Source organism: Pan paniscus, chromosome 10 (assembly GCF_029289425.2).
Source record: "Pan paniscus chromosome 10, NHGRI_mPanPan1-v2.0_pri, whole genome shotgun sequence".
Lineage (NCBI taxonomy): Eukaryota > Metazoa > Chordata > Mammalia > Primates > Hominidae > Pan > Pan paniscus.
The window spans coordinates 95,366,351-95,388,581 of record NC_073259.2 but is presented as its reverse complement, the minus strand read 5'-3'; the positions used below and the strand labels follow the sequence as shown (position 1 = coordinate 95,388,581).

The window sequence follows — 22,231 nt, the reverse complement described above, 5'->3', positions numbered from 1 at the left end:
ATTTATTTTATACCCGGTTTCTAGGAAGTAAGATTTAGACCTACTAAATGTGGTATCATTTCTAGAATTGCTAAGAATGCCTGTGCAGCGTACCTATGTGCACTATGTGCTGATTACAATCCTTGAATTTGAAGCTAACCTCAATTTTAGGCCATCTGTGAACCTTTTAGAAAATTAGTGCGCAGGTTGTATGTGGAATTTCCAAAGTTACTACTGATTTGGCAAATAAAAGTGAACTATGATGAGATTAACTTCGAAGGTATATTTTAGGTAGTTAAAAAAAAAAACCTGAGCAGGTAAAGCATAGGCAACAGAAGAGTCAGGGAAATTAAACAACTAAATAATGTAAACTTAAAAAGGCTTCTGAGAAGATTAATTTCTCTGTGAGTCTCAAACATAACACAGAGAGGAAAACCAAAGAAGAAGATAGAAACCTTGAATGTTCAACAAATGATCTCTGTCCTGGAGAGGGACAAATATGTAGTGAACAATATTGCCGAAACTCTGGGGGTATAATCATGCTCATGCCCCAAGCCTGGATGTACTGTCAAGCAGTTATATAGGCTGTTTCACCTCTGCACAAGCCATGTCTTGCTAGAAATGAATGGTTTCAAGTCAGAAGAAAATGCCACAGCAGGAGAAAAGCATTGGAATCTTAGCCAGGATTCACTACTAATATGGTACAGCAATAACAGACACTGGAATCCAAAAATTGACAAACACTTAGGAAATGAGTGCTAAAGAGGCAGTCTTTAATATAATGTTGGCCGGGCATGGTGGCTCACGCTTGTAATCCCAACACTTTGGGAGCTCGAGGCGGGCAGATTAACTGAGGTCAGGAGTTTGAAATCAGCCTGGCCAACATGGCAAAACCCCATCTCTACCAAATATACAAAAATTAGCTGGGTGTGGTGGCACACGCCTGTAATCCCAGCTGCTTGGGAGACTGAGGCTGGAGAATTGCTTGAGCCTGGGAGGCAGAGGTTGCAGTGAGCTGAGATTGTACCACTGTACCCCAGCCTTGGTGACAGAGTGAGACTCTGTCTCAAAAAAAAAAAAAAAAGTATTTGTGTACAATGGACTGAGTGTTTCTTTTCTCGCCAAATTCTTATGTTGAAATCCTAACCCTCAACATGATGGTATTAGGAGGTGGGGCCTTTGCGGGGTGATTAGGTCATGAGGGCTTTGTCCTAATAAAAGGACATGAGGAATTAGTGTCTTAATAAAAGATGCTCCAGAAAGCTCCTTTGTACTTTTGCCATGTGAGAATGTAATGAGAAGGTGCCATCTGGGAACAAGGAGACTGGCCCTTACCCAGACACTGAATCCCCCAGAACCTTGATCTTGGACTTCCCAGCCTCCAGAACTGTGAGAAACAAATATCCTTTTTTATAAGCCATTCAGTTTATGGTAGTTTGTTATAGCAGCTGGGACAGACTAAGACTAAGACATATTGTTTATCAAGCAAACAACTTCAGGAATTGTGGTTGGCTATTTGAGTCTAGGGTTTGAGGCGTAGTAAAAACCAGAGAACACTGCCAGAAGGCTGGGGAAAAAGGTCTCAATTTAAAACTAAATTAGATCCCACAGCCCAGAGAACCCCCATCTCAGGGGTTTTAGATTCAGGAGGCGTGGTTCAGGTTCATTTTCAACACGTGAGAGCAGGAACTAAAGTGAGTAGCATGCTAGTCACCAAGCCCACCCTGTCAGAACTTAACATCCCTCAGAAGATAGGGTAAAGAAAAAGGAGGGGAGAAAGAGAGTCCCTTTCTCCATGCAGGAGGAAAGCCAGGCACAGATGGTGATTTCTGTGTCACCAGACTAGACCCTGCCAATTTGAGGATTTTGAAACTTTTTATAGCAGTTGCCACTCTGGAGGCTTTTTGGAAGTCAGGTTTGAGCAGCCTTTCCTGAGACAGGGCTAAAAAGGTGCAGGGATGCAGATATACTGCCAAGTGTGCACACCCAGTAAACTTGTAACTGACTGCTGACTTGATGCAGAATCTAGGAGTCATCCTGAAAGTTGAAGAGAACTCTTCTCAGCCTCAGAGGAGGAACATTTCCAAAATAGCTGCAAATACTTTAAGGCAGTCCTTAAGCCCTTGATTTTTATTTGTCCTTCGGGGAAAGATGGACTTATTGTATATTTTACTCATGAGGAGAACATAGAATTAGTAATGGGAAATGTGGCCTGCTTGCACTCAGGAAGACAGAAAGAGGTCAAAAAGACAAGCTTCACTTGTCCTCCAAGAGTCAAGGTCAGTCTGTACCCAAAGCTTTGTCTCCTCAGGCAGCCAGGGTCAGGAAGGGACAAATAAAGCTACTTAAAAACCAGGATACATCCCAGGCCTCAGTGAGGAAAGTGGCTTATATTACAATATTCCCCTGTCAACTAGTGAGTGCTGAGTAGAGGGGCTACATTTCCATTGCTACAGACTAGAAATCTGGAAGATCTTAGTGATTTTATGGATGAGAAAGATCGAGGTTGAGAAGCAGCCCACACTTCCTGTTAAAATGCAATCATTATGTAGATACCTTCACGCCAAATATGGCTAATTACCAACCTCCCATTCTGACTTCTAGATTGGATGGGGCTATTTTGAAAGGAAGAAAGTTGCCGTAAATCAGAGTAAAATACCCAGCTCTTCAGGATCACAGGTAAATACAATCCTCACAGACAGATAGATTCTCATTTTCATGTTGAGGGGAGAAATAATTTATGTCTGAGAAACTCACCACGGAACAAAAAAGTTAATCTGCGTTCCACTTCTTGGGAGAGGTAGGTGCAATAAAGGATTGAAAACACTTTGTTTTGTTTCTTTTCTTGTGTGGACTAAAAAAGGACTTGAAAAAGGATGTGGTAGAATGCTTTCTTGAGGTATTATGTTTTTTGTTATTTAAAATTATTTCAAAATATATAAAAAATAAGGGTTTATATAAGTTATATCTTTGATTTAAAGGACAATAGTAAAAATGACACCGTATGCCCAAAGTACAGCTTAAAAAGAGAACATAGAATGCATGAAAAGAACTATTGTAGCTCCCAGTGTGTCTTTCTGTAAACTCTTACCCTCCTTTCCTCCAAAGATTCCCATATCCTGAATTTTGACGTTATTTCATTGCTTTTTATTACAATTTTTACTACAGGTTATGTTGTGTGTGTATATGTTTGTACCTGTGTGTATAATGATATATATGTAAACAAACACATAGAGATATATATATAGAGAGAGAAAAGAGAACTATATGGTATGTGTTTACAGTGCGTTTTACAATTTTTTGTTGAATTTTGTGTCTTTTAAGATTTCATTATGGTTTAAAATTCAATTCGAGGCAGGTTTAACTGTGGATTCATTTTTGTGGTTATATAACATTTTATTGTATGACTAAACCGCAGTGTTTGCCTGTTTCAATTTTTATAGACAGCAGTTACTAGTTTGTGTATATATGAGTTTTTGTTTGCTTATTTGCTATTATAAATGATGCTGTTGTGTACATGGAGAGGAGAATTCCCAAGGCAGTGTATTTTAACTTCAACCGTACACTCAACAATCTGTTGCTTGAGGACCTGTTCTGGGCTCAGTTGAATTAGTAACTTTGGTAGTGGTACTCATGCACCGACATCTAATAAACATTTCCCAGGCAATTTTAATCTGCAGGCAATGTTGAAAAGCACTACCGAAACCAATCAATATCTAGGAATAGAGAATCTTGGTAATAAAGAATGTGCATTTTCACATTAATAGGTAATATTAAATTGATACCTATATCAGATGCAGACATTTCCAACTGGACTAAAATATATGAGATTCCTGTTTCTCCACATCCTTGCCATAACTGGCATACTCAGTCATCAGTGTCAGCCTGGTGAATGTCAGGTGAAAACCCATTGTAGTTAAAATTTTCAGTTTCCTGTTTACTAATGAGTTTGGGTACATACTCATATATACTGGTCACTTTTAGTGATACACTTTAATTCCTTATGCCTTTTTTTCTTTTGATTTTTGTGTACTTTTTTATTTATTGTAAGGAATTATGGACACTAGATCTGATTCACAAAAACTTCCCCAATGGAGGTTGCTTATTCTTCCCCATCTGCTGGCCAGATGCAGAAGATCCAATAGAGGACTCCAAGGTTATAGACCAGGGTTTCCAACCTCAGCACTGACATTTGATGCCTGATAATTCTTATTGTGGGAGCTGCCCTATGCCTCAACAGGAAACAGTGTTCTGTGGATGTTTTGAGCATCTCTGTCTTCAATATATTAGATGTCAATAGAGACCAAGTGTGACAACCTGAACTTTCTCCAGATCTTGTCAAATTTCCCATAGGGGTCAAAATTGCCCCCAGTTGAGCAGTACTGACCGACAGAATGGTGGAGCCACAAGAAGGAAGGCTGCACCCTGGAATCACTGCTTGGAGAAGAGTAGTTCACCAATTGGGAATCAGTGAGATTTGGAGACTTGTTACCTTATCTGATGTAATTATTTTATTCAGATCTTCATTACAGTTCCTGATTTTTCTGTTTGGTTCATTTATTAATTTAAAAAGCATGTTCAAATTATCTGCTACGATAGTAAATGTGTCTGTTTGATTCTTCTCATGCTTTTTGTTTTGCATAGCTTTAAGCTAGATAAAAATAAATTTAGAATTGTTATATGATCCAGTTGAATTTAGCTCCTAGACATTATATAGAAACTGTGCATGTATGGTTGTATGTTTGTATCCGATAATGCTTTTACCTTAATTTATATTCTGTCTTATGGTATAGTCACATGAGTTTTTTGGTTAGCATTTTCCTGCCACATCTTTTCAATCCTTTTGCTTTCAACCATTTTGTTATCTTATACTTCATACATGTCTTCTATAAACAAGTCCAGATTATTTTGGTCTTTTAACTAAATAACGTATTTATATTTATTGTATATAAGTATATTGATATGAATATGTTGGTATATTTGGTTTTATTTCTGCCACCTTATTTCAATGCCTCTATTTATTAAGCTTTTTCTATGCTTTCATTTTCTTATTTTCTTGCTTTATTTCAATTGAGTTTTGTGTTGTTTGCTTTGTTTTATTACCTCATTCTATTTTGTCTCCAAGAAGATTGAAAGTTATAGAAACTATTTAGATTCGTTTTGTGGTTATATGCTTGCCTAACTTTCAAAAGACTAAAGTTAATCGTAGATCTCGGCTCACTGCAAGCTCCGTCTCCCGGGTTCACGCCATTCTCGTTTCTCAGCCCCCCGAGTAGCTGGCGCTACAGGCGCCCACCACCACGCTCGGCTAATTTTTTGTGTTTTTAGTAGAGACAGGGTTTCACCATGTTAGCCAGGATGGTCTCGATCTCCTGACTTCGTGATCCCTTCGCCTTGGCCTCCCAAAGTGCTGGGATTACAGGCATGAGTCACCGCGGCCGGCCCTAATCATGTATCTTTATCTACCTCATGAAAAATGCAAGAACTTTAGAATCTTAATTTCAGTGTCTTAATTGTTACACAGCATTCTTATTTGTTGTTTTTCTTTAGCCCTACAAATTAGACATTGTTTATATTTTATTAACTTGGTGTTTGCTTTAATTTGCCCAAATATTTTCTTAACATTTTTCATACATTTTAAGCAATTATCTGTCATATTTTGTATCCTGAATTTTGTTTTTAAGGAATTTCTTCAATGTAAGTCAGTTAATATCTTTATTGTATCTTCATTCTTGAGATACTTACTTTGAGTATATACAAATATGACAGTTTTTCCTCCTGGCACCTTGAAAACAAATAATTCTATTGTCTTCCAGCTTCTCTTGCTCTGTTGGAAAGTCACAGTTTTATAGCTTTTCCTTTGGAAAAAGCTATCTTTTCTTTCTAACTATTTTAACCATCTTCTCTTGATTTTAGAATTACATATATTCATTACAATGCATTTATCTCAGCTTCTTTTAACTTATCCTTCTTGAGAACTCTTTAGCTTCTCTATTTAAACATTGCTATCTTTCCTGAATTTTGGAACATGCTGACTCAAACATCTTCTTTACTAATCCTTCCCTCCACTTTCTCCTATTATTGCATATTAAACTCAATTTTGATATATGTTAGACCTTTTTGTTCTTTGTCTTAATCTTCTTATTTTTGCATGTCTTTATTTTTCTGTGCTTTATTAGGGGTAATTTCTTCAGACAGATCTATATCCATTTTCTAATGTTCTCTCTTCATCTTTGTCTATTTAAATCATCTATTGAGTTTCTAATTAAAATTACTATGTATTTTTTAATTATATGAGAATTATTTTTTTCAGTCTTTCTTGTCAACTATGACAATTATGTTGTCAATTAATCTTATAGTCTATTCTCTTTTTATAATTTAAAACATTTTTAGCATGCTTACCTTTACATTATTTATTTGATAGCTTTGCTATCTCTAATGTCCTTGAGTTTGATTCCACACCTGTTTTCTATTTTAGATCATTCTGGATCATTTGTCATCTTAATTTTTTTTTGGAAAATTTGTCATTATAAGCTAATATTTCTTGGAACTTTATATGTAGGAATAATTTGGATGATGGGTTTAACATCCTTTTTTCGAAGAGAATATTTCTCATTTCTGTTAAATCCTCGTGATGCACTACCTCACTGGAGCTTTTTAAAAGTAAATTACATGCTTGGTTTTACGGTCACATGCTGCAACTCTAGCTTGTGGTTAGGTATTCTTAGAAGAGACTTCCTTCCGTCTTTCTTTCCTATTTCTTTTATCTCTCTTTCTTTATTTCTGATTTATTTTCTCTCAATGCAGAGCCAAAATGAGAGTCAAGACATCTCCAACATCTCCCTCTACAGGTGAAGTTATATTTTTCTAATTTACCCACTGATAAAAACGGCTTCTAGATTTCCTGATTTAAACAGAGGTCTCCAATGTTGTCTTTCACTTGAATTATTATTTGATGATATCGTCTATATCTTGCATAGAACCAATTAATCTATAAATTCTAGGTCAGCTGGGCTAGTCAGAAGCTACCAGGGAAATACTAGAAGCTTAATTCTTGGACTTTTGTTTTTCTCTCTTATTTTTTTTCCTCTGCCAATCCAAAGGTAAAACTGGGGAGTTTGTGTTTTTATTTGTCAAAGAGTTTTCACAGTCGAAATCAAAAAAAGAATGAAGGCAGTCTTTTGTTCTCCTCTCAAGTTTTTTTAAAAGCTATACCATCTTAGAACCTCTGCTCATTGTTTTTGTGGGTTTTTTGAATTAAAAAATTATTTTTATTATTCTTCTTGTATTAAGTTTAGGGGTACAAGTGCAGGATTTGTTATATAGGTAAACTTGTGTCTTGGGAGTTAGTTGTCCAGGTTATTTCATCACTCAGGTCAATCTAAATGCTGTTTTTGAAGGAAAAGGTAAAGGAGCCAGTGCTTCTGCAGGCAACTAGACTTGTGCATGTCCAGGCTGAATCTAGGATGAATGCACTCAGTTTCCTGTAAAGATTTTGCTTCTATCCCTGGCAGCATCTCATGAGGTCAATGGGTACATCTAATGGTCCTGGTTCCTAAGTAATGAGGTTGACATACTGGCTGAGAAGATTTTTACAGAAATGTGATGCAGTGGCACGCAGATGTCTCTTGAATTTGTATTCATGAAACACTAGGAAAAGGGAAGCCTTATAATAACTGATGTTTCTTTTATTATCAGCCAAGGAGGCTGGGGAAGAGCATTGGGATAATGGAACACATAGAAGAATTTGGATTTTAAATTATTTATATAACCAAATAAAGTATACTTATTTTTTACATACCTTATTTGTACTTCTTATTTATACCTGTAATTTTTTTTACATGTGCATCTCCTGGTGTTGTGATTCTCCTTGAAAATAACTGCTTATTGCTAGATCTCATCCTTTTACATTTTCAGGAAGTTTTTACATGTCCCAAGACATTATGCAGTTCATTTGTGTGATGTGTGTCTGTTGTCTATAAGCTGACCTCATATTAAGATTTTTATAGAAATTGCATTGTATCGAGGCGGGTGGATCACAAGGTCAAGAGATCAAGACCATGCCAGCCAACATGGTGAAACCCCGTCTCTACTAAAAATACAAATTTAGCTGGGTGTGGTGGCACGTACCTGTAGTCCCAGCTACTTGGGAGGCCAAGGCAGGAGAATCACTTGAACACAGGAGGCAGAGGTTTCAGTGAGCTAAGATTGCGCCACTGCACTCCAACCTGGTGAAAGAGCAAGACTCCATCTCAAAAAAGAAAAAAAAATAAAGAAAAGAAGACATTTTATTCCATGTTTTACCCAAGTAATTACCCAGCTGTGCCTCAACAGGAGCAAGTACTAAATGTGAATTTTTTTTTTTTTTTTTTTTTTTTTGAGACGGAGTCTCGCTCTGTCGCCCAGGCTGGAGTGCAGTGGCGCTATCTGGGCCCACTGCAAGCTCCGCCTCCCGGGTTCACGCCATTCTCCTGCCTCAGCCTCCCGAGGAGCTGGGACTACAGGCGCCCGCCACCACGCCCGGCTAATTTTTTCATATTTTTAGTAGAGACAGGGTTTCACTATGTTAGCCAGGATGGTCTCGATCTCCTGACCTCATGATCTGCCTGCCTCGGCCTCCCAAAGTGCTGAGATTACAGGCGTGAGCCACCGCGCCCGGCCGAGTGAAGTATTATTTTTATTCCCTGTTATTTCTACAGGTGCCTCAGCTTGCTTTAAGGAATTATATATATCTATTGTACCACTTGATAGGCTACTATAAAGTTTTGGCTTTATTTTCAGTTTTCAAAGTTTCTGACAGAATTTTCTGTAGGAAACTAATAATACTTTTTAAACAGCTTCTGAAGTCTCTTGCGTATGATTGCTGTAATATTCTCTAAAAACTACTAAAATTTGGTATGACTTTCTTATTTCAATATTGAAATCATTTGGCTGTGTAGTAATAAGCTTTGTCAGGATTTCCTCCCTTAGAGCCCACTGATTTTCTGAAATGCAAACCTTCAACTGATTAGGATATAATTTCTTGATTTATTCTCAAACAACATCAACAACAACAGGCAGAAGGATCTGTTATTTTTCTTTCCTTGGGAACATTTCTAAGCCTAATGAAATTTTTAAAAGGTCGAGTAAAGGTTTACTGATTTCTTTGCTCTTTTCCCTTAATCTTCTTAATGCTTTGTGTGCCATCTAAAATTGGTGCTTTATCAATTTCAAGTGCATTTTTGTCTTTTTAGAAAATCACTCCTATTTTTCTTTGTTGCTTAACTTGTCTGTCTTGCCTGAAAAAGAAATCAAATATTTGAATCAATGGAGTACCCTATTAGTATAAACCTATTTAAGTTATGACTCAATTTTTTTTCTGAAAAAGATAAATTTGCTTTTATTAATGCATTGGCACATACACAAATTACAGATATGAGATTATAAATCTCAAAGTTATGCTTGTTACCTTCTTCAGAAATAATATTAAAGTATTCTTAAAAAACATTTCCCATAAGCTTATAGATATTTGGGCAAATAACTTATCTTCCCATCAAACAATTAGAATTGCTTTCCTGTTAATATTGAAAACATTTCTTGGTAATATCAGACATGCAACTCTCTGAAAATAACTTGTATATATTTGAAAGCATCATAAACTTTCTTAGGCCATCATAATTTATAAAATTATTGCCACAAAATAATAACTCAAGTTTGTGGTTACCAAGAACAATATGTAACATCGTAAATAGCAGAAAACATTCCTGCCCCTTTTTTTTTCTACAAGGTAAAGTATGTTTTACTAGTGCATATCTTTATTAATATGACAGCTTATCCAAGACAAAAATAGTCTTGGTTTTCATCTGTTGTTTACTTGATGCTTTTCTCAAGTACATACTGTAAATGTACTTATAATTAAAAATGAGGGGAAATACCTAACACATATCAAATACTTGCCTTATGTCAGGTATCTTTCATCAATTATCATAAGCCTTTCTCCAAAACAACTCTCAAAGAAGATGTTTTTTTCTATATTGTTTTATTCTTTTACAGAAAGCAAATTAATAACCAGTGGATGTTAAGTAAATTTCTCAAAAGAGAGACAGCTAGTAGACTGCAGATCCAGGATTCATGTTTCAGGCCAGGATTTTCTGACTCACAAGAGCACAACATAAGCTGAGAGAAAGGATATTTCTTCCACTATCCTTCATTCATGGTGGATGAGGAAATGCACCTTTAAAACATTATGGCATTGTCAAACCAGAAATATATACGGATTCCTTAGTCTGCTCCATTTAGGAATGCCTTCGGTTGCAAATAAGAAAATTAATCTCACACATGCATCACCAAATGACACAAATGGGATTTATTTTTAATACATAAGAAAAAGTTTAGGGATTGATTAGCATAGATGTTCAGTTATCATTGGGACCAGGATTCTTGTTATATTTTTGCTTAAATTTTTTTTCTTAGATATTGTTCTTATTTTTGTCCTCACTTTTGTAACCTCATGGTAATAATATGGCTATTGTACCCTCAGGCATCATATCCGTGTGCCTGTTACAGGCCAGTGGAAGAGGAAAATAAAGGGATGCCAACGGTGGACGACTTCTTACATTTCACTGGCTTAAAAAGTGTCACATGCCCCTCTCTGGCTGCAATGGAAGCTAGGATATAAACATTTAATATTTGTATTAGAGAAGGGATAATGTGTTTGGAAAGAGAATTTTGAACATCCCATCTATAATGTATACTATACATACATTATCCTACATACCTTTTTTTTTTCTTGGAACTAACCCAAACTTATGTTTTCATTCACCTCTTCATTCAGTTATTTAAGATATATTAATTCAGTATTTATTGCTGGGTGCTTTAAATACATCTGTGATTAAAAAGACAGCATCTATCTTAAATAAGCAAAGTCAATTACAGATGAATTTCAAGTCTAATTGTAAAAGCAAATGGAAAAAGCTTTTTGAAGTAAAGATAGAATAATCTTTTAATCTTGGAGTAAGCAAAGATTTCTTAAAGATATTAATCTCTTCTTTGCATTGTCATAGAAAGATTTATTTCAACCAATTTGTTTTAGTACAATTGTACTTTTTATGCATTTATAAGAGTGATATGTCAAAAACTAAAGATGAGAGATCTTTTATCAATAAGAATAAAGTAAAATTTTAAAGTGACAAAAAATGAATAAGAAAGTATTCAGGCTGGGCGTCATGGCTCACGCCTCTAATCCCAGCACTTTGGGAAGCCGAGGTGGGTGGATCACGAGGTCAAGAGATTGAGACCATCTCTGTCAACATGGTGAAACCCCGTCTCTACTAAAAATACAAAAATTAGCTGGGCATGATGGCACACACCTGTTGTCCCAGGTACTCAGATTCAGGCTGTCTTGATTTGAAAACTGTTAATGTGTGATGTGTGAAAAATATTAAAAAATAAATAGCTATGAATTGGCCACAATGTTTATGAGACAGAACAATTCCTAACACTGTTGAAGCTCTTGTGTCTACTTCCTGGATGATATCACACTCCTTTTCATCATAGAGATACTTGTTTTTCTCTAATTTTGCCAAGTATTTTCATTAAATAATTTGTTTAGTCTTGTTTTTGAAATATTATGTAAATCAAATTATGGAACAATTTCTGTGACTATTTTTTACTCAACTGTATGTGAGATTTTTCCACATCAATGTTTATGACTATCACTGTTGTATAATATCTGTCTATCCACCTTTCTATCTACCTGCCTATCTACCATACGTATGATAACTTATGATGTATATAGTAGTCCCCATTTATCTATGGGGATACATTCCAAGGCCTCCCAGTGGATGATTAAACCACAGATAGTACCAAACCCTAAAAAAAAAAAAAAAAAAGATATTAATCTCTTCTTATATAGCCATATATACACAAGTCAACTGAAAACGCAAAATGTGAATAAATATTTGATGAAAAGAATATGTAAATGTATATAAACGTGCAAAAAGGTGTTTAAATATATTAATCATCAAAGAATTCAAATTAAAGCAATAATCATATTCTACTACATATCAGAATAGCTACATATCAGAATAGCTACAGTGAAAAAGACTGAAAATCTCAAGTGTTTGTAAAGAAATCTTGTTTGGAGAAACTGAAACTCTATAGTGAGAGTTCAAATTGGTACAACCACTTTTAAAACTTGTTTGGGACAATATTGACTATGACTAAATATATGCACTTTATGGACTAGCATTTCCAATCTTAGGTATATTTCCAAAATAAATCCAGACCTATGCCCATGAATAGACATGTAATAACGTTTATAGCAATATTATTGATCACAACCAACCCTGGAAATAACCCAAAGGTCTATCATTGGTAGAATGGATACATAAATTATTTTTTATTTATACAGTGGAATATTATTCTGTAATGAAAATAAACAAGTTAATAATTGCATGCAGTAGTGTGGATGAATCTTATAAATATGTGTTGAAAGGTGAAACAGCTTTAGAGCATGATATGGTTTGGCTGTGGCCCCACCCAAATCGCATCTTGAATTGTAACTACCATAATTCCCACGTGTTGTAGGAGGGTCCTGGTGAGAGATAACTGAGTCATGGGGCCAGTTTCCCCCACATTGTTCTCGTGGTAGTGAATAAATCTCACGAGATCTGATGGTTTTATAAGAGGTTTCCCCTTTTGCTTGGTTCTCATTCTCTCTTGCCTGCCACCGTGTAAGATATGCCTTTTGGCTTCCACCATGATCGGTGAGGCCTCCCCAGCCACGTGGAACTGTGGGTCCATTAAACTTCTTTTTCTTTATAAATTACCCAGTCTTGGGTATGTCTTTATCAGCAGCATGAAAATGGACAAATTAATATAGAGCATTTTATTTATATAAAGCACAAAAAGAGGCCAAAGTAACCTATGCAGTTAAACTCAGAATGGTAGTTAGGCCTTGGAAGAAGAAAATGAAACAGGAATGGAGAATAAAGGGAACTTTCTCAGTGCTAGTAATAAACCAAAATAAAAATATTGGTGATCTTTACACAGCTGTTCTATGTGAGAGAATGCATCATGCCCCACATTTATAGTATATTTACTTTTCTTTCTGAACATTATCCTTCGATTTTTAAAAGTTTAAAATAAAAAAAGAAAGAAAAGACAAATCAAACAGCTCTGACATGGAACTCATCAAAGTTGACTAACAGGAGAGATATTAAACAGTAATCACAAGCATAACTGTGTTAATACGAGTTTTGCCAAGCAGATTAAAGGATAATTGCAGGTCTTTCAAAGAGGGTTAAGCCACTGTAATGAATTAGAAAGACACTATAATGAACCTGAGGATTGGAGAGTCGTGAAGGTTCCTCTGAGGAAGTAAGACCAAAGATATCACTTAAAGCATGAGCACATAGACTAAGAAAATGGCAATGCAAATAGGAAGAAGCGAACTAGTGTGCTGTTTTTGGAATTACACCACTGCTATTTTCTCACTTCTATGTAACATACTGTCTACCAAGTTTCTCATCTCGCAACAATTATGCCCACAATCTCCTCTAAGTCCTTTGTATATGGGCTTCCTAAGTCCTTTGTAAATAGGCTTCTGAAACTGATAAGCAGTGATAAATTTAATGTGGAAGATGAGAAGAAGGAGATACGTTAGAGATTACAGGTTCTGTGATGAACCTAGATGTGCCAGCTCAAAGTAGAAATACTACAAGAGGAAGTTGTTAGGAGGCCAGATGGAGAGTTGAAATTTGGCCTTGGTAAAGTACTCATCCAGGAGACAAAACTATTTTAACTGAACAGATTGATTTCTCAAATACTGACAAGAGATTAGCTGAATTCAATTACTTGCCAATAACACTGAAATAACTGCTTGATAACTATGTACTGACTGAAAGAGATTATAAATCTGACATATCAAGACGCTATGCTCCATATATCAGTCAGGGATCAACCAGAAAAACAGAACCAGTAGGAAATACATACTGTAAGAAATTGGCTAACATGATTTTGGGAGGTGACAATACAAGTTTGAAACCCCTAAGGCTGGCCTTTAGGAGGGGCAGACTGGAATGCTGGGGCATGAGCAGAAGGTAAAACTGGGAATGCTGGGGCATGGGCTATTCACAGGCAGTTTCTTCCTCCTCAGGGAATCCTCAGTTTTGCTCTTAAAGTCTTTCAACTGATTGAATCAGGCCCACACAGATTAACTAAAATAAGCCACTGAAGGTCAACTGTTTGCAGACTTGAATCTCATATACAAAATGCCTTCACACTAACACCTCGGCTAGTATTTGGTTGAATAACTGGGGGCTATAGCATAGCCAAGCTGATACATTAAACCTCCTTTTATACTTCAATATATATGATTCTTTAATTTTGTTAAGTTTTAATTTTTCTTTGCTCACATCAGGCAGAGATTTTAATATAATCAAATACATTAGTGGTCCATTTGCATTAACTCTTTCTATATATTTATTTTAACATGTATGTACTTAAAAATACCTGTTTTTAAACTTTCTCTTTACTTATTTTAATGGACTTTTTTTCCCCAGTACTTTTGCCTACAAGAGTGACAGCACTTTCTGAATGCTCTAGTATAATTTGAAAAAACAAGTCTCTACCTCTTTGATATGCTAATATTAGCCTCTCTGGGTATCAGGAATTTCAATGTTCTGTAAAAATAACTGTTTGAAAAAATGCATATTTATATATTTGAATGTACAAAGCTATTTTATTTCTTACTTTTACATTTGGTGCACGAGTTTTTCAATATTATCACAAGGTAAACCATTATCTTTCCCCTACCCCTCTAGTTTACTTTGTTGTGAAAAGACAAAACAACGACATTTCTTTCTATTAACATATTTGCTGAATGAACAACAATATATTTATTCTACATTATTTTTATAACATTAAGATTTTAAATATTCTTTTTTTTAATTTTATTATTATTATACTTTAAGTTTTAAGGTACATGTGCACAATGTGGAGGTTAGTTATTTTCATTCCTAATTTTCTGTAAAAATATAACTCTGCAGTATAATTTTAATAATAATCTGAATGAGAAAAGAATGAAGCACTTTAGGAGTTCAGAGAAGGAAGTGAATGGCTCTTACTAGAAGATATAGGAAATATTTTATTGACTAGGATATAAATTTGTCTTGGTCTTGCAGTATGTGAGTATCTGACAGGTTTAGAAGGAAGTAATTTATTTTGGAAGACAGGAATATATCATGGACAAAAGCCCAGAGGAATAGAAGGGCTTGAAATATTCAAGTGAATGGTAGAAGTTTAGTGTAAATGGAGAATTGAGGGCATGAAGTAGAATCAAGAAAGAAATCAAGTTGCAGAAGTTGTCTGTGTTAGGAATTGGATTTATGTGTTTCAAACTAAAGAGTGAGTAGTCAATAGAAAACCATGAAGCCTATTCAGGCTTTTAAACCTTACTGATATTTATCTATCCCCAATGTCCCCAAGCCTACGCAGTACATGATTCATAGCTGGCATTCAATAAATACCTTTGGTGATTGAACACATCCTGTGTAGTGTATGAAAAACAGATCTGTTTTTAAACAAAAGAGCTCTTTTGCTTGTAATAGTGAATTTGCATGGTGATAGTGAGAAATGGGGGGCAGAAAGACTAAATAGGAGTTTAGAAGAGAAGAGTTTGGGTTTGAGAACATTTTTTCTAACTATAAGCATTTTAAAAGATAGACTTTATATATGAAAGGTTCAAAGATATTTTTATGAAAAAGAGCCAGTTGTGCATTGTAGCATTGAATCACACTGAAACCTGTCTGTGAGCAATAATGTTTACAAACATCTAAAAATATATCAGTTGGGGAATAGTATTATGGCATTTCATAGAGTTTTTTAATACTCTTTTTTGTTAAGAGAGATTCTGAAAAATGTTTTCAAACATTGGATCAATGTTGTGAATTTGCCAACATATTTTTCGGTGACAGTAAAGATATTCAAGAGATAACTAGAAATTGGATCTGAAATAATACTCTACCTCTGGGACTGCATTCTGTTTTCTGCTAATGAATAATTGGTTTTTATCCAAAGGTAATGCTTTCTTACAGGCTGGAGTATCCCACTGTGTCTCTGAAAACTTTTTATTCTCTTTGCATAAATTGATCCCAAAGATTAAAGAATTCATAGTTGTGATTTAAGGTTGTATTTATTGACACCCATTCATATTGAGTGTAAAGACAGATTGATGACCTTTGCTTTAATCCTTTTGCAGAATGGGTGGGGTTATTTCAGAATATTCGTTGGTTAGCTTGTTCCCCAGTGTCTGCCAACTTTAACACCCTGGACAAACTAATTTGTTTTTAAATTGTGTGATTTTTAGATTGATACTGCATACCAGAAAACAGAAAAGAAAATCCCCTTGAGCTTACATTTTGCTTAAAATTATAATGGAGTTGAAATAAAGCCAACCCTAGCAATGATTCCATGTAAACAAGTAATGCATATGAAAAAATACTTTAAAAAATATTAACAAGTGTGAATTTTTAAATACAGTTCTCTAATCATTAATTTCTTTAAGAAGAAACTTTGATAGGAAAAACTTACATACTTTCAGAACGACCTAAGTGAAGTATAGACGAAGAAATTTATCCAGACACGAGGAAGCAGAGAGAGAATGTTTTGTTTGATAGATTCTTCAATATCAGCTAGGTTCCAATAACTGCATCAATTCAATCATAGACTAGGACTTTTTGGGAGTGTATCCATTCTTTCTTTTTCTTTTTGGATCCTTCCCTGATAAAGACTTTTGGCATAGTGCAAACCTCAATTGTGTCTTCGTCCCACATGGCAGGAATAGTATATTCTAGTAAATTGGTTTGACCGAGGCATTTGTCTTCATCATTTTTACTGTTAAAAATCCCATCTAAACTTCAAGTTTGACTTTTTACAACTAATTCCATTTCTCTCTCAACATGCTCATGAGCCCCTAAGATGTGTACCTACTGTCTACCTAATGTGATTTCACAGATATATCTTTAAATGGTTAATTAGGCCTTAGGTTCTGTCTTCATTCATTAGGCATTAAATAAGTTCATGCTCAATTAGGTGATCAAACTTACTCATAAATCAATAAGTGCAGGATCAACTGAATATGATTACCTCTCATTTAATGCCAAGGTGTTCACGGTAGGGCAGAAGTGCATTAAGGCCCTCTAACTTTGGCACAGGTAGACACAGGTAGATTCCTTGCCATAGAAAGCATGGATTATTTGTTCTTCCAGAATTATTTAATGCATACTGAGGGCACTAAATACTGTGGTTTTTATAGGAATTGGAATGAGAGAAAAAGTAAATCTTCCATTTTTCCTGAATTTTAAGAATTGTATTAGATTTATTTTAAATTTATCAGTGTACCGATCTACCAAATCGAGCCCAAGAAAGTGATTGGGCACAATAGAAAGAGCTATGTACTTTGTAAAGTGGATGGGTGTCTTTGTACAGCAACTTTAGTACCAAATGAGACTGAAGATGGATTGTTAGGTGTGGAGCAGTGGATGATGGAGATATTTCAGGTAATGATTGAACCATACTATAGTACTCACTTCACTTTTCATAAATAGAAAATGCTTGCATTAACTGGCTAAAATCTTTGATGATTGCTGCTATGCAGATTGAGTGCATAATGCATGATTGTATTTGCACCAAATCTTAACCAAAGAATGTACAAACCTTACCAGTTACCCATTTTTTAAAGCCAAGACATCATGTGAATACTAGTGAGAATGACATCATTTACTCTGTTAGAAGAACAATTGCAGAAAGACTGCTTTTTCTATAATATACTTCCATGCAAAAGGGTTGCAAGTGGGGAAATTAACAAACTCTTCATCTATCAGTTACTTTTAACTTATGTCTCTGTTTCTGCTTTGCTGTGATTAATTCTTGCCAGTCTTGTCATTAGCAATCCTCCAGGTGTCCTCCAGTCTATAACTTTTCACCTTCTTCAACTTCTATCTTACAGCATTGCTTACTTCCAAACACAAGTTACAGTTTAACCTGATGAGGGGCTTAACCTGAAGTGAAACTCTTTGATGAAAATTTAAAAATAATCTTAGTTTATAGACTCTTTGAGGGTCTTGTTTACTTTTGTACTCCAAAATTATAGCACAGTATCTGAACATAATAGTTGCACAATGAATATTGGTTTAATAAACAATTCGATGTTTCAGATCTTCATTGCTGTTAGTATAAACATTGAATATTATAATTAAATGTTCCATTATACTAGGGATGTTTCAGTGCTTTGAGATGATTATAAACAACTCCTGGCTGAGCCTGCTTACTGTTTGCCTGGTACTATACATGTATGAATGGAATAATTGCGCACCTATGAGAAATTTATTTAATTTATCTACAGTTGAAGAAATTAAGGAATAGACTGGTTTAGTGATTTGCCTAAGATCACAAAGCCATTCATAGGGCTAAAATATCAATCCAACAATCTAATTTCAGAGCACACTTTCTTAACAACTCTGTTATAAAATAAAAACTGACCATCTAGTTTAGCCAAGATTAGTATTACCCAGATATTTGGATTTAATGATAGGGTGGACAACTCTAATTTTGTCAAAAATGGTAGAAACAAAGTTACTATTACCTAAACTGTGTGCAATAAAATATATTTTAGGACAAAAATAGAAATTACAATACTTAGCATAATAAAGGACAATTATTTAGGTTGACAAAAACATGAACTAATCAGTGTACTGTTCTCATGTTTTCATTTCACTGCTCCCTGATAACAATGCTTTCATAGACGGCAATGGCAAATACACTGGCATTGGGGAACCTTTTCTGTATGTATACTATGCACTTTTGCCATGAACCTTTCTGTTTCCATTTGTCTCCTTATACCTAGAACAGATTTTAATGTGCCCTGGGAGCCTATACATTGCAAAAGGGCATCGTTTGCTCCTTGTGGAGATGAGAGTATGGTCATTTCCCCAGCTGTCCTGCATTTCAGGGTATCTGGGCAGGAAGCCAGGAGCATTAGAAAATTAGACTAGGATAAAATCCTCTTGAGTTCATATGCAAGAAGGTATTTTTTAGTGCCCTCAGGGATCAAAGGCGAGGATAAAGCTGATTCTTTATAACTGGGTGACACAAATTTATAGTAGTATGAATAAATAGCTATGTTTGAGGCTATGTTAAGACATGACTATTTCTTCAAACGACAGGTTCAATTTTATCTTTCTCTTTAGCAGCAGATTCAGCATTGAATCAGTTTCAGTACTTATTTCTGATAGCAGATAAAAACACCATTTCCTCGTATTTCCTCAAATGTTAAAACGCTTACAAAGTGGAGCATGGAAGATAGCACCCATGAGTAGTATATTTGTGTTCTCTCAAAGCAAACAAAGGAAGTGAGACTATTTCCTATTTCCTTAGAAATGGGTATAATTATGTTCTATATAGTTCATCAGTTACATTTTATTACACTTAGATAATTTCATCTTGCTAATGCAGAGATAACCTACTCTGATTCATGAATTCACTTTTCTGATTCCCCAGCAATTATATTAGCATACTTGAATTACCCCCCGTTTCCTGCCTTCTGAGAAGTGAAGAATAAAATGTTTCTCCTGTCAAAGATGAACCCCTTCCTCTGTGATCCTTTGGATGCCACCCCAGCTGAATTTCTCAGGAACTTGTCCTCTGCAGGTAATCTCTTCCACCTTTATTGTTATCTACCTCTTCCTCTCCCTGGAATTTTCACTTAAGCTTAATACTGTTTAATAGAAACTCTGTCTTAGTCCATTTGGACTGCTACAACAAAATAGCACAAAGTAGGTAGCTTATAAAAAACAATTATTATTTACAGTTCTGGAGGATGAGAAGTTTGAGATCAAGGCAGGCTCAGTCTGGTCAGAGCCTGCTTTCTGGCTCATAGACAGTGGCTTATTGCTTCATCTTCACATGGTGGAAGGGACAGGGGTTCTCTCTAGGGCCTCTTCCATAAGTGCACTAATCACATTAATATCTTACCCTTATTAACTAGTCGTTTCCACAAATCCCCACCTCTTAATACCATCACCTTAGGGGGTTAGAATTTCTACATATAAATTTTGGAGGAACATAAACATTCAGACAATAACAATCTCCTATTTCAAAAACAAACAAAGCAAACACCTAAACAAGTCCTCTTTTATTTCTACTGTTCTGCTTTCTCTTCATTTTCACACCATTTGTTGACAAATTTTACACAGATATTTATATGAAAGATAAAGGATAGGATGATGTCAATGAGATGAGGGAAATACAGAGTAGCAACAAGTTTTTTATTGAATGTACTTTTATGCCAGAATAGCTCGTGAACATATGTATCCAGTTCTCTATTTTGTATTAGTTATCTATCACTTCATATTACCTTATCAAAAACTTGGCTTAAAAAATTACACATTTGTCTCACAATTTGTATTGGTCAGGAATCTGAGCACAAGTTAGCTGGGTCTTCTGCTTCAGGTTTTCTCACAGACTACAATCAAGGTGTCGTCTGTCTTTTGTCATCTCCAGAGCTCACTGGGAAAGGACCCACTTCCAAGTTCATGGGGTTGTTGGCAGTATTTAGTTCTTTGGGCTTTTGGACTGATGCCTTCAGTTCTTTGCCACACAATTCTAACATGCAGTTAGTGCCATCAAAGTGTGTAACCTGAAAAAGCAATACACAGAGTCTACTGACAACATGAAGGCCACAATTTTTAGTAATCTAATGTCAGAAGTAATAGTCCATCACCTTTGCCATATTAGAAGCAAGTTACTTCCCATTTTCAAGGGAAGGAAAGGATTACAAATAGATGTGACTATTAGGAGGTGGGATCATTGCGGGCTGTCTTAGACATCTATCTGCACTCAGTTTCTCAAGTACTGACTATGTAAATGACAAACATAATTACCCAGAAATAATACATATAATGTAATTATCACAATCATTATCTAAATGTAGTATTGAAAGTATATAAACATACATAAACAAAATGCAAAAAGTTTATGATCACCATGTACAATATGATTCAGATTTTATTGAAATAGTAGATAGAAAACATCAGAACTGTATAATAGGTTGGTGCTATAATTTCAGATTATAAAGAAAAACATGTATAGTTTCCATTACGCGTTTTCAATATGCAAAATATGGAAAGAGAAAGACCAAGATAATGAACCAGAAATGAAATGGTATTTATATTGTATCAAGGAATACTGTAAGTATTTTATGTATGTTATCTTATGAGTAAGCAATTGCTATTGAAAACCCCATTTTAAAGATGAAAAAACTCACCCAAAATATCATACCTAATAATATATGGAGTTAGTTAGAATTTGAACTTATGTTTTCTGACCTCAGCATCCAGGTATTTACATATTTATTTATTTATTTATTTAAGATGGAGTCTCGCTCTGTAGCCAGTCTGGAGTGCCGTGGCGCGATCTCAGCTCACTGCAACCTCCGCCTCCCGGGTTCAAGCGAGAATCCATGTTTTTAAATACCAGGTGAAATTGCCTGCCCAGTAGTTACCTGCAAGGTGTTCCAGTATGTCCTTCTGGGATAACTAGAAATGGAAGGCCAGGAGCTGTTAATAGGTCAGAAGTAGTAGACTAAAGACTGACAAAGGACTATGGTTTGTTGTTGTTGTTGTTGCTGTTCTTTTGAGACGGAGTCTTGCCCAGTCGCCCAGGCTGGAGTGCAGTGGCGTGATCTCGGCTCACTGCAAGCTCCGCCTCCCGGGTTGACGCCATTCTCCTGCCTCAGCCTCTCGAGGAGCTGGGACTACAGGCGCCTGACACTGTGTCCGGAATTGGTGGGTTCTTGGTCTCACTGACTTCAAGAATGAAGCCGTGGACCCTTGCGGTGAGTGTTACAGCTCTTAAGGTGGCGCGTCTGGAGTTTGTTCCTTCTGATATTCTGATGTGTTCAGAGTTTCTTCCTTCTGGTGGGTTCGCGGTCTCGCTGGCTCAGGAGTGAAGCTGCAGAACTTTGCCGTGAGTGTTAAAGCTCTTAAGGCAGCAGCTCTGGAGTTGTTCGTTCCTCCTGGTGGGCTAGTACGGGGAGGCTCCGGCCGCACAGGAGCCCTTGGAGTGGGTAAGAGGCTCAGGCATGGCGGGCTGCAGGTCCCGAGCCCTGCCCGCGGGAAGGCAGCTAAGGCTCGGTGAGAAATCGAGCGCAGCACCGGTGGGCTGGCACTGCTGGGGGACCCAGTACACCCTCCGCAGCCGCTGGTCCGGGTGC

The 22,231-nt window shown here is 36.0% G+C and overlaps 1 long non-coding RNA gene across 1 annotated transcript; it reads right to left on the bottom strand.

Moving 5' to 3' along the window:
* Positions 1–20,264: 20,264 nt before the first annotated feature.
* On the bottom strand, positions 20,265–21,844 carry LOC130540697 (uncharacterized). Its single transcript, XR_008954692.2, has 2 exons — positions 21,521–21,844; positions 20,265–20,656 (listed from the first exon to the last, which is right to left on the bottom strand). It is a non-coding gene; the product is annotated as an uncharacterized LOC130540697 (long non-coding RNA).
* Positions 21,845–22,231: the final 387 nt, after the last annotated feature.